General features: G+C 48.2%; 1 protein-coding gene across 8 annotated transcripts in view; it reads left to right on the forward strand.

The window, feature by feature from the left end:
* Positions 1 to 27206, forward strand: part of PMCA (plasma membrane calcium-transporting ATPase 3) — a 289652-nt gene that overhangs the window by 148715 nt on the left and 113731 nt on the right. The window contains exon 1 of one of the 8 annotated variants that reach the window (XM_077631431.1): positions 24291 to 24502. The exons of 6 other annotated variants lie outside the window; for them this stretch is intronic. The gene's annotated coding sequence lies outside the window, so the exon portion shown is untranslated. Of the gene's footprint in view, positions 1 to 24290; positions 24503 to 27206 lie in introns of those variants that run through there. One more of the 8 variants, XM_077631436.1, reaches the window with a different exon arrangement.

A 27206-nucleotide genomic window follows, 5' to 3' on the forward strand; every position in this document is an offset into this window, starting at 1 on the left:
TGCTCCGCATTTATAAGAAATCTGAGTTCGAGGCGGTAGGCACCAACCTTTTGGGGCTGTTAATACGAATGATTTGTCAGTGTGGCATCCCATACACTCTACTACAGCTTGTTCGCAAGCGACGAAACTAAACTTGCAGGCTCGTTTGCAGGTGCGTTATTGAACTGATTCGTCTTTGTGTGATAATGCAAAGATACTTAGAGACGACAGCATTCGGAGAGCTCGTGGTGGCTGAAGAATGACGTCAGCGCGTGTAAGGTCACATGACCACCCATAGACGGGATAGGGAGGCACTTTCCTAAGAACACCCGACTTGAAAAAGTGGACACGCAGTACTCTCGCAGGTCAACGTCGTGTATACAGTGTAGGGAAATGAGTCCTAGAAGTTATTTTATTTGTTTTTGTTGCTTTTTGCAGCCTGGCGCTTCCAGTGCAGTTCCCTACAACTGCCAAAGCTAAAACGGCAAAAAAAAATAAAAACGAACTGTCAAGAAGGAAGTAATGAAACTCAAAATCACTTCTATCACGTCCAGAAGCTCAGAATAAATTAAGACGAAGTTCTTTTGGGCTGCTAAACAAAGAAGGGAGGAGGGCCTGCGGGAGGTTGGGTGTATAGGGAAGACGGGGCTTTGTGTGCGGACGTGGATAAATCCGGGGGGCCAATTTGCTTGCGCAAACAACACCGCCCCCTCGCGGGAGGCGGCGGCGAGTTTGGCCTGGCACGGGAAATCTCGGGAAGGCCGCCGGGTCTCTGTGCTGTGTTGTCAGGCCTCCGTCAGGGAGGGGGGGACATACGTCGGCTCGCGTCGCCCTGGGACAGCGCGCGAAGCGAGTCCCCGGCTCCGCTGGAGTGGACGCGCCTTGTCGCCGTTCGGGTAAACAAAGCACCCAACGGACACTGCTCGCTTGGCGTTTCAATAATATCTATTTTTCTTTTTTTTCGGCGCTAGCTGTGTGAATCTAAGGGTAAAATTAAATGGCTCAACCACGCGTTTACACGATGCATGCTGTCCGAGCTCTTTGTCTCTGTCATTTCGTTCAGTTTATACATATAAGACTGGCGAATTTTCTGAATGAAACAGATGGTGGGCACGCGCGAATATACGAAGGAATTCTAATTATCTGTTACGGCTTTCAGGCAGCATAAACCTAAATTGACAACCGGTAAGCTCCTCCTATGGTTGTATTCAAACATCGATAATGGTTTGTTTAATCGTGCGTAGCTTGGAAATCGACTAGAAGATAATGACGCTGGTAGGAGAAACTTTCTGATTCGACGGAATCACATACCGAGAAGTTCTGAACACAGGCGCGTCGTTCAACTGAAAATCGCTTATGAACGCAATTTTTTTTTCGTATATCGTAAGATTTCACAATAACAATAAATATATCCGCAGATCTCCACTTGACAGGCTTGCATTTTTTTTTTGCTGTTAACGTTTTTGCTTTCGTCACAAACGTGCCCCATCGGTTTCCTATGGCAGTCTTAAATACTCGGTGCGAGCAATGCACAAACTTTAATGGAAATATTTTTCTACGAATCGGGAGATTGGACCATTACTTTCAATATTTCCATAACAGCGCCTTACAGTGTTCCACTGTTGCCTCACAACTAAAATCGATGTCCACGAATCCTCGACTCGATACCGAGCGGTCACATTTTGTACTTCATGCGCCCGATCAATTTTCTTTTTCGGCGAGCTGTGCCTCGCGCGTTTCACGCTGACAACGCATGCGACAAGCTTGAGGCCCCAGAGCCTCGCGCACGTATTTCCCCACCAGATAGGTCGCGGGATATCGAGGCACTCCTGAGATACTTGATTTCTCTGACCTCTAAAGACAAGAGACGGACAAAGGAAAAACAGTGGGGCTGCAACAGACGCCCTATAAAAGGAGAGAAAGATTTGGAGGGTATGCTGCGTCCGTGAGTTCGCGTATCGGGCCTCCAGCAGTGAGTGCACAACTCATTGTGAGCGTTATCACTTCCTGTCATCGCTTTCTCCCGTTTTCTCTTATGTACGCTCCCATACACTCTATAAGTGCGAAGACGACACCCAGCGAGATATGTTTTTTCAAGGAGTGGGGCATATGCTCCCCGCGATGGTCTTGCCAGTAGAGTCGCCTCTTGACTGCTTAGCACAGCACGAGTATCGTAAAACTGTGTAAGTCATTAGCTGTTTTAGCATGGGATTTAGTGTCTGGTCAGGGGGTATTAGCTGATAACGTTTGAGATAAAGGTTTAGACGAGCATGAAATGACTGAGTATATGACAACGACGGTCTATGCTTTTGTTGAGAGGCAGGTGAATGCCGGAAAGGCACATCATTGCCGATCTGCACTGTTGAATCTGTGAAACAAGCGCAAGCAGAGAATTCCGTTGTCTTCTTTTCGTATACTGTGGATGGGCTGAGCGCTATAATATAAATCAGCATAATACAATCAATCAATCAATCGATCAATCAATCTGTCCATCTTTATTTCCGATGCCCAGGAACAACCCTGAGATCTTGGTGCTGGTACAACACACACACAGAAGCACACAAAAGAAGTACAATCATTTTTTTACGCACAACAATAATCAGGACAAGAGATTTTACAGTCAAGGCGATAGAAAAAAAAAAAGCCTGTCAACTAAGCCTATGCTTCGGACAAAGGCGTTACAGCGTACAGAAAGATAACAAAGAAGCTACTAATATAATATAATATAATATAATATAATATAATATAATATAATATAATATAATATAATATAATATAATATAATATAATATAATATAATATAATATAATAAACAGTGAAGGGAAATTTACGCTTAGCGCCTTCGCACCTCACGGTACGTTGCACGTTTTGCAAGGCAAAAATGTCTGATGTCGCGAAACCCGTGTACATACACTTTCTGACGCGTGATAGCAGGGCCGTCGTGACATTCGAGGTCCCGTGACTTTGCTGCGTTGCATGACGACGTCTGGTGACGACACGCGTGGAGCGCAACGCTCACCGCAGAGCGGACAGGCGTGAGGAAGACAGCACGACGTGCGAATAGTGGCCGCATTACCGCGACGGCCGGAAACATGCAGCCGCACGGAAAGAGCCGAGGCCGCGCGTTGGAACCGGCGCCAACTCTTTATGGCCGCTGCCCACTGATGGGCTCTTCTTGGCTTTCTCGCGTGAACTGGCTCTCGCTCTCTGCTCAGGGGGAAGTTGGGGGGGGGCTTTGTGTTTCCGGCACGACTGCGCTCCCTTGCGACACTCAGTCTGCACCCGGATTGGTCGGAGTCAGCGAGGATATTGGGGTAGCTACCGGGGTCTCTTTTCAAAGGAGAACACTCCGTTCATTTGTGCGCGAGTCGCCCTTTCCCTAACGGGTCCCTGTGCCGACACGCGTTTCTAATTGCGAGAATGGACCGTGCGACGGCAAACAGTGACCGGAGTTCCCGGGACCGCGGCGGCTGCGTTTTTATGGAGGAAAAACGCTAAGGCGCCCGTGTGCTGTGCGATGTCAGTGCACGTTAAAGATCCCCAGGTGGTCGAAAATATTCCGGAGCCCTCCACTACGGCACCTCTTCTTCCTTTCTTCTTTCACTCCCTCCTTTATTCCTTCCCTTACGGCGCGGTTCAGGTGTCCAACACTATATGAGACAGATACTGCGCCATTTCCTTACCCCCCAAAACCAATTATTAAACAGTGACTCCGTAGGTTTGTTTGCTGTCTCCGCTTTATTTCGCACTGCGCGTATTGCCGGAAGCGTGGACCACTCGAGGCGGAGGACGTATTAGTGGCGCACCGGGATACTCCAGTTTGGATTGCCGTACTGTCGGCGGCTTGTGCAGCGTCCTCAGAAAGAGAAGAACCCCCATAGTGACATAATAATGTTCACTTTGTGATTGTAAGAACATGTGAGGGTGGATTCCTTTTTGCGCCCCACAATCGTGCGCGTGGCACCGATTTTGGTTGCGGATATTCCTCGGAACAAACGCGTAGCTTTCGTTTACTTCATTTACGGCAGCCTTCTCTCTGCTGTCCATTTTCACTCAGCCATTGACGCCTGCCTGTCTCCCTTTGGTAGGACGAAGAATGTTGATACAGACCCGCGAAGCGTATATATACTATAGCGTGAACGTGCCGCAGTGTGCAAGGAAACTGGCATGGGAAACAAAGGAACTATATTGAAGCGAGAAAAGAAAAAGTGACACGGCGAGAAAAGAGGATGACCCGCCGCGGTGGCCTCAGTGGTTAGGGCGCTCGACTACTGAGCCGGAGTTCCCGGGTTCGAACCCGACCGCGGCGGCTGCGTTTTTATGGAGGAAAAACGCTATGGCGCCCGTGTGCTGTGCGATGTCAGTGCACGTTAAAGATCCCCAGGTGGTCGAAATTATTCCGGAGCCCTGCACTACGGCACCTCTTCTTCCTTTCTTCTTTCACTCCCTCCTTTATCCCTTCCCTTACGGCGCGGTTCAGGTGTCCTCCGAGATGCGAGACAGATACTGCGCCATTTTCCTTCCCCCCCCCCCCCCCAAAAAAAAGAAAAGAATTTTCCCTTTCTTTTTTTTTTCTAAGAGCACAGGCATTTTCCAAGACCCGATGCATGAAACAGTGAAGAAAGGAGGTGACACGAGCCAGTGTGAAGCTACGAACGATACTGTGAATAATTATGAAAAGTGACTTTTACGGCTTACCCGCCGCGATGCTCAGTGGTTAGGGCGCTCGACTACTGAGCCGGAGTTCCCGGGTTCGAACCCGACCGCGGCGGTTGCGTTTTTATGGAGGAAAAACGCTATGGCGCCCGTGTGCTGTGCGATGTCAGTGCACGTTAAAGATCCCCAGGTGGTCGAAATTATTCCGGAGCCCTCCACTATGGCACCTATTTCTTCCTTTCTTCTTTCACTCCCTCCCTTATCCCTTGCCATACGGCGCGGTTCAGGTGTCCCAACGATATATGAGACAGATACTGCTCCATTTCCTTTCCCCCCAAAACCAATTATTATTATTATTGCGGCTTGCATTTCATGCAACGCGCACACTAAGTCAGTTGCGCCTATATATAGCAGTATACGGCGTACAAGTTCTCGTGCTCATGCAGTCTCGACGCATGCCCTTACGATTTCACAGCGCGCATACATATTTCATACAGCGAGCTCGCCTGACGTCTATTGACTGCATGAACGAAAGGCGGCTGGTCTCTTCATGAAGTCTCTCGGCGGCTGAGAACTGTGCTGGGCCTCGTGACGTGGGTCGTACGGTGCGTGGACTTGCTAAGTTGCTAAAAAATTCCAATGACCAGAGAAGCCGCGTGCGTAAATATGGCCCTTGTAGCTACCCACATTAGTGTTACTTTAGCCCCGCCACGAAACATGTTGTGATGTGCTATATGAATTGTGTGAACAAGCGTGAGGTAATTCGTTGCACGTATAGACACCGTTCAGCGAGACAAAGCATGCGAGTAACCGAATGACGACGCGATGAACTCTGGTTTTGGGCTGATTCACGTCAGCCTCACGCTAGTTATAATAAGTGCGATAGCATTAAAATCCTCATCAGGAAAAAAATGCGTCGTTAGTCATAAACGTCGCCCTTTGGTGGAGAGAAGTGTCGTCACTGAACCGGAGGTGACCTTACCGTCACTTCCAGCGTATGCATCAACAGATTCTAATGCTATCGTATTCTCAACGCATAAGGTAATTAGATGTCCATGCGAATTTTTTCCTTCTTTCGTGATGTCTTAGTTGCCCGCGTTGGCATCTCTTCAGAACCCACGACGTAATCTCGAGCTCGTTTTCGTCGCGTCCGCCTCACGTCCTTTATAGGAGAAGCCGAACGAGTCGTCGACGGAATTTCCCTTCTTTTTTAATGTGTGCAGTATGAGCGCCGCGCGGCTGCATTTTGTAAGCCAAGGAATGGCCGGCAATGGAGGAGACAGTGTGACGTCGTCTGTCACACGCAGAAAACGTTTGTGGCGCTTCCTAAGTGTGGAAGGCGGTACATGTAACGACGAGGTCTATCGCGCCTTGCCTCCGGCTAAAGAATATGGCGGCGGGCGCGGGCGCTTAATTCATTCGCGCAGGGCTTATCACCGCGGGAACATCTGCCCGCGGAAGGCGCTGTTTACAACGTCCCCCTTCTCCACACTATGCAAACACGGCCGCCGCCTGTTTCCAGTCGGAAAAGGGGGGGGGGGGGGGGGGCGAACGCGTCTTCCCGGTTTAATGTTGCGTGACGTGTACAGCCATCCCTTTCCCTCGCCACCGCTACCCGCGCCACCGACACAGCCGTACCCCTACAACCCACCGACCAACCGCACGCCTTCGCAATTTGCCTCCTCCTAAATACAGCCCCCGGGCACGCGACACCTGCTAGAGACGAGCTTGCGAATCGATTATACTCCGCAGTCTGTTGCGCCGAGAAACTACATTATTCAGCTTGTTTGTTTCGGCGATGATATCGTTCGCATCTGCCTACCCCCCCCCCCCCCCCCCCCCCACCTCCCCCCTCCTTTCTACGTGAACGAAGTTCTGTACTCGGCCGTCAAAATTACTTGGAGGGAACGTTTCGCCAAACGACCCCCTATTTCTCAAAGTAATGAAGTTAGACGTCTCTGCGCCTCCTCTGAAACTTGACTCTCCATGATGTCGATAGCCTCGTAAGGTTCAGACTGTGCTACAAGGAGGACGTTAGACCGTTCTCATTCGCAAAACTCACCAACGCGTTCGGGTGTAATGTTTTGCGGTCTCTTGAGCTGTTCTAACGAGATCAAAATCTACAGCACGTCGTCAGATCGATGAAACCTTGCTAGCGCCTGGCGTTGGTGACTGAAGTGGCAACACCGGATGGTTATCGAGGTTGTTGCTGTGATCAATTTTCCTTGGCTTTAGCTGTGGTCTGGTTTCGTGTACAAGGCTTCATGAACAGGGAAGGAAAGTCCGCTACTGTAATGACAACGCGAACTAGCAATGCTTATTATTCAATATTTCTCGGATAACCGGGTAAACAAAGCAATTGTTTATCCGCTTTATTAATGTACTATTAATGCTTTGTAATATTAAGAGTTTTGTATTGATCGATAAATGTTTACGACTGTAAGCACCAATGCGTGTCCATCATATTATGTTGCTAAGTACTGGCACAGTGCTCGTGGTTTTCGCCGTTTCACGCCGGCGTTCATCATTTATTGACTAATAATTTATTGTGCGCATACATCTCCTGCTCGGGCTGAAGTGGCTGCAGTTGCCGTAGAGTGCTATTGTATGGCGTGTTGCTGTCGGCGTCCCGGTTTAACGAGCGGTAACTTTTTCAACTGTTTTTTAACGTGGATAACGTTCGCAGTATGACTGTTGCCTTGAGTGGTTACTAGCGTGATTAGGTTTATATTGAATACAGTGTAATCCTCTGTGAGACCTTGCCGCTTAAAGCAGTACAACTGCCTTGGCTTTCTTCTTGTTGTTCATGACAGAAGCCAGCAGTCACCGAAACCAAAGAAAACAGGCGATGATTTTTTTAAATTTGTGGTGTTCATCAATGGAAAAATAATAGGGTATTTATTCTAAGAGATATTTGATTAGAGAGCAAAGTAAACCACAACCAAATGCCGCCTGTGGGATCCGAACCCATGACCTCCGAATTTCGCATCTGGTGCTCTTACCAACTGCGACGGCTGTCCAAGCTCCTGCTTTCAGGGGGTATTCATGCGTAGCATATCCGAACCATGAGAATGGTCACTAGTGCCCCCCTCGTTCATAGGTGCGAATGTAGTACGTCCTTTATTACCGCGAGTGCCACGTAGGAACGTGATCGAAAGGTGTGGGCGGAATCGAAGCCCTCGTTTAGCTATTCAGCAGACAACGGATGGGAAAAGAGGGACTCGTTACGACATACATACATACATACATACATACATACATACATACATACATACATACATACATACATACATACATACATACATACATACATACATACATACATACATACATACATGCATGCATATATACATACATTAGATACATACATACATACATACATACATACATACATGCATGCATGCATACATACATACATACATACATACATACATACATACATACATACATACATACATACATACATACATACATACATACGTATATACATACATACATACATACATACATACATACATACATACACACACACATACACACACATACATACATACATACATACATACATACATACATACATACATACATACATACATACATACATACATACATACATACATACATACATAGATACATACATACGTATATACATACATACATACACATACATGCATACATATATACGTACGTACATACATACATACATACATACATACATACATACATACATACATCATCATCATCATCAGCCTTACTACACCCACTGCAAGGCAAAGGCCTCTCCCATGTCTCTCCAATTAACCCTATCCTTTGCCAGCTGCATCCACCCTTTGCCTGCAAACTTCTTAATCTCATCCGCCCACCTAACCTTCTGCCGCCCCCTGCTGCGCTTACTTTCTCTTGGAAATATACATACATACATACATACATACATACATACATACATACATACATACATACATACATACATACATACATACATACATACATACATACATACATACATGCATACATACATACATACATACATACCTACCTACCTACATACATACATACATACATACATACATACATACATACATACATACATGCATACACACACACGCATACGTACATACATACATACATACATACACACGCATACATGCATGCATACATACACACATACATACATACATTAAACATACATACATGCACACATACATACATACATACATACATGCATGCATGCATGCATACATAAAAACATACATACACACATGCATGCATGCATACATAAAAACATACATACACACATGCATGCATGCATACATAGAACATACATACATTATTTCGTATTGCATCTTTTTGTTTTGTGTTGTTTTCGCGCGTTTCCAGAGACCTTGCTTAGCGGGATTTAGTTGAGTAGCTGTTGCTGCACGTATATTCGACGCCTACGTTCTAAATTTTTTAAGTATAGGTATAAAATTTTTGGACGCGTGTTTTCTTCTTTAAGGCACTACTATACACGTATTACCCCGTGGTATTCACCTAAGATCGCTAAATAATTTTTAGCAGAATTTCTTCGCTGATGCTGTTTCGGAATTTCGGTTCTAGCAGCCGAGCAATGGCTGTGCTGTGACGTCAGAGGTCGTTATATAGGTCACGTCAGCCATGAAAAAAAAACTGATATAATTGCTGCTTTACTGTTTCAATTCACTGCAACGTTAAAGCCAGCCTGTCTCAAGAGCCGGAATCGGAAGGAGTCAACAACCGGCGATAATGCAGTCTTTTTTTCATGCCTCACGTGACCCAAAGAGATTTTCACGTCATAGCAACTGAAACAAGTTAGAGAACAACGTTAATTGTAAAGTATTAGCAGTCCTAGGCAATGCCACGCTGTGATCCATGCGTAGCGTGATGTCTTGGGCATCATTACAAAGAAGACATGCAGCCGAAGTTTGAAGCCACGTGGCTTCAGAGCTTGAGAGAGACTAGGAAAAGTGGTTAATACTCTAAGATGCATTTGCGCGCTTGAAAGACTTGATCCATGGTGCGCTCAACACGAACAAGCTTTCTGTGCCTTCAGAAAATGAGATTCAGAATAAGAGAATTTCAGTACCAGTTCAAGTAGGGAAATAATCTATTTCTAACTTATTTTAACAATTTTTTTTCATATAGCTTTTGGGTGCTTGAAACTAAACCATTTTGGCGTTCGTGTAAGCTCGGTGCGCGGTTGTGGTTGCGTGCGTAAAAGAAAAATTTGTTTTCTGACGGCCCATGCTTTGCTGTGTTATGTTATCCACTCGTGTTCGCGTTAAGTGCGACGTAGGCTGCATACTTGCGTGGGTGCATAGACGTCATTCTGCCGCTGCTACCTTTTTATACGTACATTAAGCGCATGACTACGCGATTTTTTTTAGCATACTGTGCAGAAGCTTTTTTTTTTCTTATGCTCAGTGCATGGTGTAAAGCGTACACGTGACCGTTATTTTCGCAAGGTATACGTATAAAAAGTTGACTCAATATTTAGAGCAATAAAAATGAAATCTATAAATACAACTGCTGACATCAGTTCGCGCTTAGCGTAGAATGGAGCAGCTGTACGGTTTATGTGATGACGTATTAAACTGACGAAAAGAGGCGTCCGCAAAGCACCACAACGGCGTAACGGCGGCGTTACGCACGTATTCTGATAAACAGGCCACACTGACGGCGCAGTTAATCTTCTTGGGTGAAAGGAAGCGTTCTGTTCAGCAGCGTGTGGCTCTTCTGGAAAAAGAGACGCAGTTACGACTGAAGCCAGCGAACTTTCCCTGTGACCAACTGCTGAAAAGTGAGTCGATAATCTTGGAAAATTTCAACAGCTCTGAGAGGCAGGACTGGGTGTTATTTTATGCTGAGTCTAATGAAAGCATACACAGAGAAAGAAATGGTAAAGGTCTTATGCATATGCACGAAGTACCGCAACGGTGGCCTAGAGCTTTGAGCATCCGCATCAACATGCGGGAGGTGCGGGGTTCGATCCCCACTGCCTCCGGGTACCCACCGGTGATACAGTGTGTACAAGCTTTCCCCTGGCTTGGTGCTTGGTTTATCTGGAGATTAAATGCTAGGAAATCGGTCTTTGGCCCCATCTTGTGTGCCGGGTTCGAACCCGACCGCGGCGGCTGCGTTTTTATGGAGGAAAAACGCTAAGGCGCCCGTGTGCTGTGCGATGTCAGTGCACGTTAAAGATCCCCAGGTGGTCGAAATTATTCCGGAGCCCTCCACTACGGACCTATTTGTTCCTCTCTTCTTTCACTCCCTCCTTTATCCCTTCCCTTACGGCGCGGTTCAGGTGTCCAACGATATATGAGGCAGATACTGCGCCATTTCCTTTCCACCAAAAACCAATTATTATTATTATTATTATTATTATTATTATTATTATTATTATTATTATTATTATTATTATTATTATTATTATTATTATTATTATTATTATTATTATTATTATCTTGTGTAGATGGAAATACCTTGCGCCATAAAAAATCATAATCATCATCATCGTATGCACGAAGTGCCATCGCATAGGAATTGCAGCTGCATGAGCAGATTGAAAGCGTCAAGGGATATGTTGCAAGAATACGCACTCGCAAGCGCGGAGACCTCATCGCAGTAGTCATGATTTCAATATCATTTTCTGGGGAATAATAACCACTGTGTATACGTCGAACCTGGTGCATCGCACGCACTCACCTGTGCGCCGAAGCCGTCCAGCGGTCGGGCGAGCGAACAGAGGCACAGGTGGAATGTATAGCGTTCGAAGTGCTAACGTAGCGCGTAGCGCCTTCAAGGTGCCTGCTTGTTACGAGTTTTTGCGAAACGTGTTATTCCCGACATAGACATCTCTGACTAGATGCGCTTCGAGGAAGACATTGCCTGCATAGCACTTTCATACCTACATCACAGCTTCCGATGGGTGCATAGCAGTATTAGAGCGTCGCACATGTTCATGCTTGGCAGTGTATCGTTGTGCACAGTCATGCACATTTGTGCATTGTATTAGCGCCTTTAGGAATCCAGGCACCATCTCTATCAACACCCTCATCAATTTTGTTTTTCAGTACGAAGGCATCTACCCACCTGCATCTATTAAATGCAAGCCTAGTCCGTTCCTTGACCCTTGATGTCCTTATCTCTTACGTCACCCTATCTCCGGCCTCCACTGCATTTTATCCGAAGTCAGTGTGCCCATTCCGCTATCACTGTTTTCCACCTGTTATGCGAGTCAACTTTCCTGCCCGAGCCCTCTTTATTTTTTATAACGGCGATCTTCCCCGCACTAGTTTGCTTTATGATTCCAGCTGCTGTTATTTCACATCAGCGCGTGACGGCTGTAGTCACTGATTGCACTGCTGTTTGCGCGCCTGAGAATCCAATTTTGGCTTCCACTCTTTAATTGGTACGCCATCCGTCACAACCGACGCAAAGCTTTTGGTTTATTTTCGAGCAGATGTACAATTTGTGCTCCGGGACAGAGGTCTATAACGGCTGACGAGGCCTCTGTCTATGTATAGGTTAGCGGAGTGCATGCACAAAATGAAAACATAAGGTTCTCAAGCTTATGAAAGTACCATTAACGAATCATTTCACTTCACTAATAAAGCTCCTGCGGCGGCTCAGTGGTTATGGTGCTCGGCTGCTGGCCCGAAAGACGCAGGCTCGATCCCAGCCATGGCGGTGTCGCATTTCGATGGAGGCGAAATGCTAGAGGCCCGTATACTGTGCGGTGTCAGTGCACGTTAAAGAGCGCCAGGTGGTCGAAATAATCCGGATAACTCCACTACGGCGTCCCTCATAGCCCGGGTCGTTATGGGACGTTGAACGCCCTAAATAAACTTCACTGATAAATATTAATTTTAATATTATAACGCGCGCGCAAACCTGTAAGTGCGCATAAGTATATAAGACAAAGCTAGAAATGGAAGCTCATGACACGAGCAACTAGGAACAGCTTTGAAAGACTAAACCGATTGGCGACGGCAAACACTCGGAGGCGCGTTTTTGCTACGCTGTAAAGGGAAACTAGCGACAGTGTTGTGCTTTCGGGATGACGCACAGAAATCTTGGTTACTCTCTTTTTTTTTTTTCGGCAGTAAATGTCATTCGTGCACCGACACGAGCGGCCTGGAGGTGGCGCGGCGTGCGCCTGAGCGCTGCCGAGCGCCTTTTGCCGGGAACCGCGAGCGAGCTTTTGCGCCCGGGCCGCTAAAATTACCGAGCCAGCTACCCCCCCCCCCCCCCCCCCCCCGCACCCCCCCGCACCGGTCGCTCTCTATTTTTTGCTGCCGGCTGGAGACCGGCGCTGTGTGGCGGCTGCAAGGAGGGGGGACGTGGTCTCGGAATAGCAGCCGTGCCAGCTCGGCGTCGAGGAACCGTTTCTCCGGCGGCCGCGTCGGGCACCTTTGCGTCGCTTTGCCGCTGCAGCACCAACCCTTGGCTATGGTCGGTGGAACTCCTGGCAAAGTCACTGTCGCTCTAGACGCGTGCCTGCCCGCGCGGAGCTCTACCGCTGTCGCAAGACCTCGCGGGCGAGGCAGCGAATGCCAGCCCGCCTGAATGCAGGACAAAGGAAATGCGTTGCAGCTTTTCCCTCCTTTGTTCTAGCAGCGTTGCGCGGTTATCGGTTTATTGCGTTTCCGTGCACTGCAGCCTCTTTGATCCACGCCCACTGACGGAAATGAAGATTCTCGGCCACTGACCGCGGCGATCGTCGGCGGTGAAGGCCTCCGAGGCACTTATCCGCTTCTTGAGAACTTTTGGCCTGCATGATAAGCTGTGACTTTACCGAACGCTGTGACTTCGCGTAGTGACTTCAATTTCCTGCAACTGTCTTTTCTCCTTCATCTTTTTATCCCCTCACCCCTTTTCCCCCCGTGCAGGGTAGCAAACCGGTCGTTCTTCTGGTTAACCTCCCAGCCTTTCCTCCTCCTCCTCCTCCTCCTCCTCCTCCTCCTCCTCCTCCTCCTCCTCCTCCTCCTCCTCCTCCTTGTTGAAATACACTGTTGCGCGATCCCAGTCTGTGCCAACACCACAGGCGCTAACCGTTTCTTTGTTTTACCTGACCGCCTGTTACCTTCGCTCCTGTCTTTGAGATACTTTACCGTTGTACCTTGCTGTATACCTTCTGACGGTCGTTATTCTCGCGTCGCATCGATGCCTCCGTCGAACACTATAAGCTGCGAGCCGTCGTAACAAAGGTTACGGAACTGGCCACTGGATTGTACGCTCTTCTTTACTAGCTTATGAAGGGTGGCTACAGAATAAGTGGATAGCAGCAAAGGGAGTGCTTCTGCGAATCGATACGAAGAAGGACAGCTGCGTTCTGATGTTCTGATAACAGTACACCTGTTTTCTACATGAGCGCGAGATTCGCCAACGTTGTGACCGATGAAGAAACTGGAGTACACGTCTAACACGGAGAGCAATTCAGTGAAAAAGGGGGAGAGGGAGAAAGGGGGGAGAGGCAGAGAGCGCTGCGAAGCCGCCTTTCGGAAGTTGTCGTGCTAGGCCAGTCCCCACGGATGCTACAGTTGTCAAGATACAGTACGTGACGAATGGAGCCGGTAACGGTGCCGCTTGTGTTAGACGTTCATCCAAGCGAGACAATATGGCGGCCCACTGATGACGAAAAACACGCGTAGTGCTGGGGACGAAATGAGACAATAGGAAAAGATCGAAAACTCGCGGAGAATGAGATTAGTCGGACGTGAAGCAGTGGACAGTCCGTTGCAGAACTTCGGCCCTGGCCGCTGCGAGATGAGGTGCGCGCAGTGACTCATCAGGGGCGGCACGCCCCCCGGGAGAATAGCGCCGTAGCCTGCGTCGACGGGTCAGGGACGCCTATAAATACGGCCAGCAGGCCCACGCTGGACGACTCGAGCTGGCAGGCAAGCAGGACGACGCTTGTTCCATACACACATACACAAGAACAGGCACACCTGCTGATCCGCCGCCAGGTGACGGTGTCCCTCATCTGCTGCGCCACGCCCCTCTAGTTCATTGCCGGCTGTCGCTCGAGTCTCGCTTGCGGAGTCACTAGAGTACAATTCTCATCTTTCACGCCACCTCGACCCAGTCATTCTGAAAGAGAAAACAAAAAGGCATTTTGTTTTGTTTGAGTCGAGAACTACATATGTCTACCTTGGCAGCCAGTTTGACCTTTTGCACGTCCCGTGAGGCGGCGAATGAATTCGCAGTTCCGGTAAAGGCACATGCTCAGTTGTTTCCATACCAGGGCCATTCAGTTGTAAGCCCATGTGCTGGGCTCGGTGTCTTGCCCATGAGTTTTGACAGAACAAATGTAGCTTTTTTTGTGCTGTAATTGCGTTTTTAAACATGAAGATTACACCCGCCGCGGTGGGCTCAGTGGTTAGGGCGCTCGACTACTGATCCGGAGTTCCCGGGTTCGAACCCGACCCCGGCGGCTGCGTCTTTATGGAGGAAAAACGGTAAGGCGCCCGTGTGCTGTGCGATGTCAGTGCACGTTAAAGATCCCCAGGTGGTCGAAATTATTCCGGAGCCCTCCACTACGGCACATCTTTCTTCCTTTCTTCTTTCACTCCCTCCTTTGTCCCATTCCCTTACGGCGCGGTTCAGGTGTCCAAAGATATGAGACAGATGCTGTGCCATTTCATTTCCCCCAAAACCAATTATTATTATTATTATTATTATTATTATTATTATTATTATTATTATTATTATTATTATTATTATTATGAAGATTACTGTTCGGAGGTCAGCACCGAGCTGTCAAGGAGCCCGGCCAAATATTAGTCTTTTTTCTCGTGACATCAGTAAGAATAATAATTATGAACGAATAACAGCATTCGCAGCTTCCTGGAAAAACACTCTGCGTGTATAATAATGAGCTGGATACGAACTCATTGTTGCCGAAATGCGTACGGAATCCCAGCACTGTTTCAAAGGAAAGAATCGCCTAAATGACCATCATACTGCTGTCAATGGCTCCTTGTTTCATTTGGACTGCGCACAGTGGATCTCAAGAAGACATGTCAAGGAGGCATCTGAACATTAATTAAATGTCTCGTGAAAAAAAAAAGATGAACATTGGTTTTTCGGGAAAGAAAATGGCGCAGTATCTGTCTCACATATCGGTGGACACCTGAACCGCGCCAAGGGAATACGGTATACAGGGTAGAGCTATACGTGTAATGTGTTTTGGCGACGTTCTTAAGTGGTACACTCTAAACAGAAGGGAGTAAGCTGTCCTCTAGCGTACTCCCTTTTATGAAATGTAGAGTACTAGATGGCAGCTTACCCCCCTTTTACTCCTATATAGGCGTATTTGTGTTGAAAGTGTACACATGACTTTAAGAATGGTTTATGGTTTATGGGGGTTTAACGTCCCAAAGCGACTCAGTCTATGAGGGACGCCGTAGTGAAGGGCTCCGAATAATTTCGACCACCTAGGGTTCATTTACGTGCACTGACATCGCACAGTACATGGGCCTCTAGAATTTCGCCTCCATCGAAATGCGACCGGCGCGGCCGGGATCGAACCCGCGTCTTTGTGGTTAGCAGCCGAGCACCGTAGCCACTGAGCCACCGCGGCGGCCCGGCTTTAAGAATCGATTTTGGTGATTCGCGTAATCGAAATACTGGAGTGTGGAAAAGTCGCCTTTGTTACTAAAAAGTTGTTGTGCATCTTAATGCGCTCACGCAACTCAGTGCTCATTCGCTTTATAAACCGGTGTCTTTTGAATGCGATGTTGTCTCATTGACTTGAACAGGAGGCGTGTAAGGAGAATATCTCATGTAGCTGTCGCTGCGATGCACAACAGCGCGCCTGCTACGACCGTCACTAAAAAAAGAAATGCGGTCGGCGGTTAAAATCACTGAACTTTCATGAATCGTTCGGTCAGAGTCATTATTTTTAACGCTCTTAATGGCGCTTAGTTTCCAAAGAGGGCCAAAGTCCACTCCTGATGACTTCCTGCAACTTTGTATTGAATTTATGTCGTGTATCATTTTCTTATCTAGCAAACAACAGGGCTTGCGTTGACCCTGTCATCTCATATAAACATTGCTTGACTCTCTGCAGGATATTAGAGATTCTGCTCAGTTTATCGCTGCTAGCTTTTCCGAAAGCATGTCTATTAGTAATCGAAACTTCTGCGACAATATTTGTGCGTCTTGATCCTGGTACAGTTTATTGGAATGCAAATGAGCTGAGGAAGTTTACTTGCATTTAAGTTGAAATTACCTGCGGTAAAGTAGAGCTGTTCGTTTAGCCATCCGCAATGTGTAATGAGCAAAATCAAGTCTCAAGGGATGGCCAATCTTTCTGGCGGTTGCAGTTGTGTGTCTTAGTTACGACAGCACGTCTGCACGAGCCATTGGTCAGCAGGTGCGTGCCACCCACCGCCGGCTTATTATTAGCAGGCATCGATCTGAATCGAACATCGCGACATTGACGTAGGTTCGGCGATACGATAGTCTACTCGCTCCTAGAATAGGTGCTTTCCGACGGGGTAATATTCTCGTCTTTTTCCAATGTATAACGATTCAGAGAGGTACAGCAAGGCCGGCGGTGTATTCGTTTGGCGCTGTTTCTGCCGCAAGAGGATCTGACAACTTTACCGTTCTTTGTACAGAGCGCTCAGAAATTCAGCGGTTTCAGTGAATGAATGAAGCGACACAATCTTATTTACAATAGTCGGATATAGAACTCAAGAACGAAGCGCTTTTTCCCGCCAAAGGGCCCCCTTCCAGCCAGTGGCGTCGGCCGATTCTCAGGACCCTGCTATCGTGACAATGCAGGGCTCGGCAGATAAAAGGGGACAGTCTCTTCACTGCATTGTCACGCCGCTCCATGTTTTGTCAGGTTAGCGGGCTCATGAGAAGCGGCCGAGGCCATTGGCTGGAAAGGTCCCTTGATGGCTTGTTCGTCTCTGGAACCGCAGTGCTGATTTATTCGTCACTGCACTGCACCTCATTCAAAAAACACTTGTTTCGTAACGTCCGCTGCGGAACTGCTGGTAATGCACGCCGTTAACTGCCTAATAATAGTCTGCATGAAGCAAACTAGAAGAAGAAAGGTGTAAATTAGTTTGTCAACGATTTATGTGTAGCACAAATTTTCAAATCATGCCCTAAGATAGGGCTGCGCTATGTACCGGCGAAACTGCTTTAATAACGGCTATGGTTTCGTTTTGGTTCAAATCTTCATTAACTTTCCGGGTAGTTAAATAAAGGCACATGACGGTCACTACCGTGGAACGGTAGCTTCAGCGAGGGCTGTTGAGATATTTTCATTTCGCGTTATATCGAGGTAAAGAATCTGAGAGTGGCTTGTATATATGCATAGTTATAGAGCACTATTTCTAGTTTTCCCGACATACTGTTCTTCGACCAGCACTTCTCTTATGTCCGCCGTTCCAGGCAGGCGGCGCCACCTCCGCTGAGCCGGTAGCCACGGTAACCACCGTCCGGTTGATCCCCATGGCAACATCCCTCCGGTTACGCACTACTACTACTACTACTACTACTACTACTACTACTATACTACTACTACTACTACTACTACTACTACTACTACTACTACTACTACTACTACTACTACCACCACCACTACTACTACTACTACTACTACTACTACTACTACTACTACTACTACTACTACTATTACTACTACTACTACTACTACTATTACTACTACTACTACGAAGATGCGAAGGCCGGGAACGGGCTTTAACAGCTGCCGCTTGTAATACGAAAGTGTACACATTTCTCACTGGACAGCGCTTGTAATGACACTGCATGATTTACCCCTGAACAGCGCGAACGCATTCCTGTTATATATGTGCGTGGGTGCGGAGGACAAACACGCTTACGCGATAGGGAGGGGTTTAATGTTTCTACCACGCATGTATTCCGGCAGCCGCTACGCGGAAAGGCTATTGGAACGTCCGATTATGCGCCAACCAGTGTTACTTATTATATCCATCCCCCCTTTCTTTATTTTTTTTCTCCTACTCTGTTTAACTGTTCTCCCCTGTTAGTTTCCCGGCTTTGCCGCCTTGTTTTGCGTACATCCGTCAACGCGCAGCAGCGCGCGTTGCCCGCCGAGTCGTGCGGCGAGAAATCCAGCTGGCGTTCTCGAAAGGGGAAGGAAAGAAAAAGGGGGCGCCACAAGTGCTCTTTTGTCTCAAAGCCAAGGTTCCGCCGGCCAGTGGCAGTACCAAAGCAAACACACGACGGAGAGAAATACACGGCACGCGCTCGTGGTGAATTAGGAAAGCCCCCACCCCCGCTCTCTCTCTTGTCTTCAGGTGATGAAAACGGAGTGCAGCAGTGAATAACTCTCGCCTCTCAAGTGCCCGTGTTTGCGTGTGTGTGTTTGCGTGGGCGCCTCTGGTATAGTTGTGGTCAGTGGGGAAGACTGAAATTGCAGCTTCGTGCGTAGTGGAGGAAAAAGCCGGCGAACAGTCTGTTATTTCACGCGTCAACGCGTGGCGCAGCTGACGTCAGGCGTCTGGAAGGAAGGTCTAGTCTGGCCTCGTCGACGGGCTTTGTCTTTGCTGCCTTTTGCTTACTCATTGTGTTTCAAACAAAGCAGGTAGGGAGGCTGAGGTTGGAGCTGTAGGGTCGGGGGGTAAGATTGGACGAGTGGAGCAGGTCGGGAGAAAGCGGCAGGCGTGTTTATTCAGGCTTAGGAAGTTGTCAGATGTAGAACACTTTCGCTCACGGAAGGGGCGTGCGGATTTCAGGCGCTAACAGATGGGACAGGCCAAAGAACAGTGCTGTTCGCAAGCTTGCACTGCTGACAGGCGTCGCTCAGTGCAGCTGAAATCGAGGCCAGCAGTTTTAAACAAGCGGGAATTGATGACGCCGGGCGTGCGCTGGAAATACTGCTTATCTCGGATGTACGTTATTTTTTCCTGGTCTGATTGTTGATTTAAGTACACGACTCCAATGCGGACAGGTTCGTCGGACAAACACAGGTGCCGATTCACCGTTTAGTCATCATATCTGAATGAGGAACTATTTTCGACTCTTATTGTTGGTTCTGTGACGTCTTTCTGCGGAAAAAACATTTTAATCAGAACAGATGGCGTGCGTGGAGGGGATTGCATACACCGCGCTCACGGCTCCACTTCGAGCATATCGTAGTGACGCGTTAGTAAGCCTAACGCTCTGCTTGTTCCTCTTTTGCCTCTATAAAAGCTGGGAAATTTGTTTTCATTTATTAGAAGTCCTTTTTCTTTTCTTTTTCGTGGTTAACAAATACGACGTAACGTTCGGGGAAACAGCCGTCATTTTTACTGGAGAGACAAGCGTTTATGAATATGTCTGTCAGCATTACGGCAGCCTTGACTGCGGCCTACTAATGAATTAGTAACCGTGAAAGCAGGGAGAAAGACAGAAAAACAAGACAGTGTTTGCTTGAGCGGTGCAGTTACATGCAGCGGCTCGCTGTGACGAGTGCGCGGGCGGCGTCACCACAATTTCCCCAGAATCGAGCTCTGCACGCGAGCGCGGCAGTTTCGCTTACAACACCCGCTTGTACACAGGGCCTGGTCGTTCGTGCGATTTGGGTAAGTAAACGGGGAGGCCGCCGCATACTGTGTCCTCATACTCGCCGTGCGCCTTCGGTCGGCGCGCTGCTGGAAGGTTAACAAATTGGCTTCGAGCGGTGGCCGACTCCTCTCAACTGTTTCCCGACAAATCGTATTAGTCACGCAACGGTAACACGGGGGGCACGCGCTGACCGCCGCCGGGGCGGTGTGTGACGTCACTCCTTGCCATTGATTCCCCGCCTGCCCGATGATGTCTCGCCATAAGGGCCGCGAGGGTGGCTCCGCCGCGCGGAGCGTGTGCTGCGCGGAGAAGCCGACTCAACGTCATCAACACGCGACGGGCGTTTTATTACTTTCCTATTCTTTCGGTATTTTGATATTCTTATTTTCGAAGGGAACCGCTGTTTTTTTTCTTTAACTAAGGCAGGTTGGAAATGGTATATTGGCTGGTCTCTTTTTTTTTTCTAAAAACGAATGCAGTTGCTCGCAGAAACAAGTGTAGAGAATATATACATCGATACACGGCACAGTATTAGATAAAGTACGGCTACCTGGGATGTTTCTTACGGCGCTTTTCCTAAATGAGAATGAAATAAAATGGGCGTCATATTTCACGCTGTAAGAATGAACATTAAACACTAGTCAGGTGCTTGAAATTATTACTGACGAGTCCAGTCGCTGTTTATACCACTGTATTTAGAGTGAAGAATGACTACACATGTAATACAAAACCAATCAAACAAAACGCCCACGTGAGCGCAGTCATGTGGCTACGGAGGAAAGTTGTATGCATTTCTCAAACCTTCATAATTTGAAGAAAAAAGAATGCTATTACTGCTGCATGGATCGAACTAAGAACCACCGCTTAATCAAGGCAGTCGGTTTTCAAGGTGTGCTGAAACGAAGGGCTAGAAAATCGGCTCGGAAAGCACTAAGTCACCGACAGCTCTGGCCAAAAAGAAGTCTTTCGGTGAAGGAATCACAGGGACTAGAACTTACGATGAGGAAGAGGTTCCATTTGGTCATTATTTGAAAAATTGAAACGCTTTTCTTTGTAGTCGTTGCCTGAGCTCTCGGAGACTATAACTATCATTTCTTTACTACAATCGTCGCTTGCGGGATCCGTGTTTTTGAGGCAGACTTCGTCATTATTAAGAGCTCAAAATTTCGATAGCGCCTTCCGCAATTACAATTACACTTTCTCATCGCTTTCAAACACAGATGTGCCTCATGGCGAGAGCCGCCAACCGTGCCTAGAGCGGCGCTCGGGGCTCTCTGGCGGTTGTAAAAGTATAAGTGAATGAGGGGAAAAGCCCCTGACACAGAGAAGAAAAAAAAAGAAAAACAGTTATGGAGCGGAACTGTTGCGCAAACTCCTCTGCCCGTTTTGTAGCTCCGAGAACGATCGGCAGCCTTGGGCCTCTTCGCGTGTTGACCGACAGTAGCGGGGCAGCTTCGTATTGAGCTGGACCAGCGTATTGAGCCGGCCGCTCGGAGCATGTGCCGTTTGGAGGCAATTAATTGACGTTGTTGCGCCAACTTTTGTTGATTTTCGGGGACGATATAAAGCCCGAGGCACGACACACGTGCACCGTGGACGTACACAATGCTCTTATTTTATATTATTTTTTGGGGGGGCGGTCTCTCATTTCTGGAGTAAAACTAAAAGGAGGTACTTAGTTCGCAGCCATTTCCAGATATGCTCTTCGTGTTCCACTGAAGGCTGGTCTTGCTTCTACTGTGAGCAATAAAAAGTGGGCATGAGCCAACCCGCTGTCGAAAGACGTCGTAGTTTAGTAAGTTGATGGTCGCATGTATGGTTTCCATCGCAACCTTATAGCCCTTAAATAAAACTTCTGGGACCTGTACTGTCTTTCTAATATCTTTTTTTTGTTAGGATATAGCGTGTGACGTCGTAGGTTGATTGAATCGCTGTTTCGTCTTCCGCGGTGTTCTCAGAGAATCGAATCCGCTCTTTAACTGAGGTGCATAAAGAAAATGTCATTCTCCGCGTTATCCATACAGACGAAACTGACTGACTGATATCGAAGCAAACAGCCTATCTGGGTTGCTCTCCTCAAAGGTTTCCAAAACGTAAACTGACTTTATAATTTTTTTCCCACCTACAGCTATTTAGTATATGACCGCGCGAAGGATTGGATTTTAACGCTATAAAACTAGCTTTCACACACGGAACTTAGATACTTGTAACTTTAACGGCTTGCGTATGCGAGCAGTAGAAATAAGTGCCTCGGATGTTGTTTAATGTCACACTAGCCAGGATAGCAATAGTTCGCGCGGAACCTCGCGAACCAGTTATGCAAGTTATTTTTATTACGTTTTGGGTGACATTAACGTGTGGATATGCTTTCAGAGCGGAAAAGACGCCTCATGGCTCCTCTAGCTGTCAGATACAGCTGCTCTTTTGGTGTGTCGTCCTGCAATTTATCGTGAGAAAAATTACTAAAAGCATGAAAACTGGATGAGCGTTCGCTTCGCACTAGTTGTCGCAATTGCTGTTAGAGCAACCCGGCGAAGCTTCGAAAATTTTCGCTAAGTTCATTTGTTTCTCTGCACCGATTTGCTCCCTGTTGTCACAGTGAACGCGGTTGTCAGCAGTCGCTAACTTGAGTGACGTATAGTTTGCGTGCACTGTCGCTGCCGTCAGCGGACACCATCTCTAATGTCTTCTCCATTCGTCTTTTAGTAAACGAAGAGCAAGGTCCTGCCCCGTGTGGTGCTGTCAACCCCGTATAGTTTAGATGTGCCGCTTATGCGACAAAAAAAATGCCCAGGCGCTTTTCAGGGAAGAATTTTTTTTATCTTGATGAGCCTGCACTTTAAATAAAGAGAGCAAAATATAAAAGCGAACGTAGGACAGAGCTTTCGCTAGGACAGCCATCGCGGTGGCTCAGTCGTTACGGTGCTTGGCTGCTGACCCGAAAGACGCGGGCGGGTTCGACCCCGGCCGCGGCGTTTGCATTGCGATGGAGGCAAAACGCTAAGGCGCCCGTGTGCTGTGCGATGTCAGTGCACGTTAAAGAATCCCAGGTGGTCGAAATTATTCGGAGCCCTCTACTACGGCGTCCCTCATAGCCTGAGTCGCTTTGGGCCGTTAAACCCCGATAAACCATAAACGAGACCTTCGCTATAGGAAGCCTTGCTCCGAGAACAGCGACCTTCGAATGTGCCGTCGGAACTGACGGAACTTGGGAAAGTTCAGAACATCTTGTTTCTTTCTTTGTTTTTTTACTGCCACGTTGGTTTCATCATTGGAGCGTCGCGCTGCTTTTGGGGCAACTAGGCATTTTCCCCCGGGTGTGCACGGCGTGCAATGAAAGTTATACTAGATGTGAGAATATCCGTGCATTGGTCCCAATGACTCGGACGCAAGCTTTGTGCTCTCACTGCAGGTCCATGGTTTACAATAAGATGCAGAGAGAATCCCTCGGCAACAAATACAGAACTAACTAGCGTTGCTTGCATCGCATTCAACGCTGATTCGCGTTTGCTTAGTTTATTTTCTGGGCGCATATCGGACACCGGCAGGGGCGCACATATTGAGGCGCACTCAGCACGCGCTTCACTTGACAGTTTTGTGCAACCTTGATTGGAATGCGTGCGTCGTTTATGTCAAAATTTATGGATGAAACGCAGTGGCACGCCTTGAAGCAGCACTGCGTCTACGCGTCATGCCTTAGCCCTGTATTCGGAAACAATGTAAACCGCCTGCAAGTTCATTCACTGACGTTATACACAGACCTGCGTGTGCAGCTCTGCAATATGAATGCGTAACGACGGGTCGCAGAGACGCCGATAGAGGCGTATATCTTCGCCCCACATAAATCACGTGCCGGTGGATACAACAGCGGCTCCTCAAACAAGCCACACCGCACCTACTATATATGCGAGCACAGTCGGGGCGGTGTGCGCGCGCCTGCCACCTGGATTCCTCCCCTCTTCTCTACCCACGCATTGAGGCTACCGCTTCGCGCGCATAACTGGCTATTGCGTTATCAGTGCTGCCGGCCGTGCCGTCGAGTGGGTCGCGATAACACCAGGAAAGTAGCTGCGCGCGATTACGGACTCGCCCGGTCACTTGCCCAGGGCGCGCTCCTGCTCCGCGTAGCATTTCTCCTACTCGCCGCGTAACGGACTCCTGGCCCCGGATTTGGACGAAACAGCGTGGATTCGCACCGTTCGCACACGGGCTGTTCGCAAGGCCGCGGTATCGCCGTTCATCTTCGCTCGATTCGCTCCGAACTTGGATCGCTGAGGATACGAGTTTTCTACAGGGGAAGGTGAGCTGCCTGTGGTCGTAGCGCTGTATCAGCTTGCGTGATGCCAGTGTCAACTTCGCGCTGCTGTGCTTCTCATTCAGCCGATCAATGCAAAATGAAGGGATGATGATGACTGTGATCATCGATTACGGTGATATCGATAGTGGTGAGTGCATGAATGGAGTCAGTGTAATTCACTTTAGCAGAGGAATCATCGCACTTGGCTGCGCACCTGATCGAATTCCCTGTGATCTAGAACTGGGATGCAGCACCTAGACCTGCTTTTCCTCATCCGCTGCTGGTGTAGTAGCCGTGTTTCACGACTGAACCTCTGCGAATCTCACAGCAGTGGGTGGCCCCATTAGCTTGGTGTCAGACGCTGGAAAGAGCAAAGCATAAACACGTCACCATCCTGCTCTTGAGCCAGTCGCGGGGGACCGCGTAGATAGTAAACCTGCATACTGCGAATGGCCAAAACCCAGTGGTCAAGCAGACGTGGTGATATTTATTCTCAGAAGGATCAACGGTCGCTTTGATGGTGCATCATATATCGATGAACTAATCCAGGAAACGCGCGTAGGACGTAAAGTGAAGCACATCGCCGTATTCCTGTCTCCGACTGTCCGTCCTCTATGGCGTCCTTGCGCAAGTACAGTTACTACCTCGCTGTATGCTGGCAAAACAGTCATTGCAAGCGTGACTGTTTGCTCGTGTCAGCAGCTCAAGAGGGAATGCAGACTCGACAAGCGCGTCCACTACAGTCAGTGCCCTCGGCAAGCAAGTGTGAAGACCTCGCAGGCATTCCAGGCAGCGAGATCGTCCAAGGCGAACCAAAAAGCCCGGAGCCCGAGGTTGCTCCGGAGACGAAGCCCCGCACCAAGTTCCTTGGCCTCCTCTTTCGATGGCTTTTCAGTGCGCGAAAGAAAACCGCTCGAGTATGCGGACGCCCGTCGAGGTATTTTAGCTGTCGGGTGAGGAGAAAAAAAGGGGGAGGGGGGAGAGAGAGGCTGTGGTTTCTTCGTCCCAGCTACCGTGTGTGTGTGTCGATGCTCCCAAGGTGCGTGATGACTGATCGGGGGCGTTGTTCTCTTGGCGCGCGCGGACGCGATTGTTTCGACACCAGCGAGCGAAAAAGACGTTGGAACCCCACCCGCTGTGTTTATTCTTTTTTTGCATTTTTGTTCATTTTTTATTTCTCAGCCGCTTGCTTTCGCCGGCGACACGATGTGCGGCTTCGAGAGATACGGCGACGTCAGTAGCGCGATTGCAGGGGCGACTGCACGCAGAGGCAACGTGGTCGACTTCGCGCACACATTCCAGCCCTAGAACTTGGCATTCTTGTGGCGTCCGCCTGTTGAACAAATACATGTACCGTTTGGTTCGTTCTTCTTTCGTTTACTCCCTTCTTTCAATTCTCGCTTTTTTGCGTGTTCATCGCTCAGAATCGTTTCTAGCCGGGAATTCGAGTTCATGTTTTTGTACTCAATGGCCCGTATGACGGGGCCCCGCCTTGTGGGAGCACTTTGCAATCTGCTTCTTTGTCATCACAGATACGACCAGTCGCGTGCTCGCAGCTGCTGAGAAAACTGCCCCGGCGATAGAGAGAAAACAGCAGCGTTAACTTTTGCCCTTTGTGGTGCATTCCAGCTGCTGCTTGTGATGATGAAGTCCTCAGGCTTAATGGCAGCTGATGAGGGACCGATAATGTTGTCCGGTTGTCCTGTTCACCTTAGTTTCGAAGAATTGATTCACGCTGGCAGTTTCGAAGAATTATTGCGTCGTAAAACCTCGTCCCAGTTTTTTTATTTATTATTTGTACATGAGTCCATGTTTGCTGCAGTGGCTTTTGCAGCGACAGCTGGTGATTAATTAGCTTTCACAGGAAATTCTGCCCCTGAGAAAGTACCGCCTTTTTTTTTTTTGTCGCATGATAGCGTTTCTGAAAAAGGAAACCACAGATGTGCCTTCTGATAACGCTTGAAATACGACAGCTTTCTTCATTATTTTCTTTTTTTGCGGGGAAAAGTCTTTTTTTTTCCTCACGAATTCTATTAGTTGCATGTTCTGCCCGAATGTGTGAAAGCTTTTAATCGGCAGAGCTCGCCGCAAACTTCCGTCGGACGAAACACATGTTATGTTCCTAGTTCCCGCAATTCGTCCTCCCTCAAATCGTCTTCCGCAGGTGTTCAAAGGTAAATATTCGAGCACCGACTGCCCCGCAACCTTGAACTGCTTTCGTACGTGAACATATTTCAGGCTATAAGACACCTACGATGTAGTTCGTTCCGAACAGGCTGTTCATAGACTGTGGGTAGCACGCCTCTGTGTCCATCACAATGGTTACTGCCGTTACACCGCACTCCAGCGTGAAATGCACCCCAGTGTGTGAGTGCTTTTCTAATTGACTTGCCTAGTTTAGCACCCCCCCCCCCCCCTCCTCTCCTCTTCTTTTTAAGCGTTGGACACTGATACAATTGGCGAAATGTTTGCAGAGCTACCTCACCTATTCAGCCATATTTATCGCCCTAAACGCAATCCTCGCTCTGTCGTTCTCCATAGGCTTCCTGAATTTTCATCTGTTCTCCAAATAGCATTGACCAGCGCGTTATAGCGCGATTTGTTCCCAGGCGGTTTCGGTCCCATCTGTGCGGTGTGTCGAGGGGCGTCTCTCGTTGAGCAAAACATTGTCGGACCTTAGGTATCTCTCACCCTGTCAGAGAGGTCT

Source organism: Amblyomma americanum, chromosome 7 (assembly GCF_052857255.1).
Source record: "Amblyomma americanum isolate KBUSLIRL-KWMA chromosome 7, ASM5285725v1, whole genome shotgun sequence".
In the NCBI taxonomy this organism is placed as follows: Eukaryota; Metazoa; Arthropoda; class Arachnida; order Ixodida; family Ixodidae; genus Amblyomma; species Amblyomma americanum.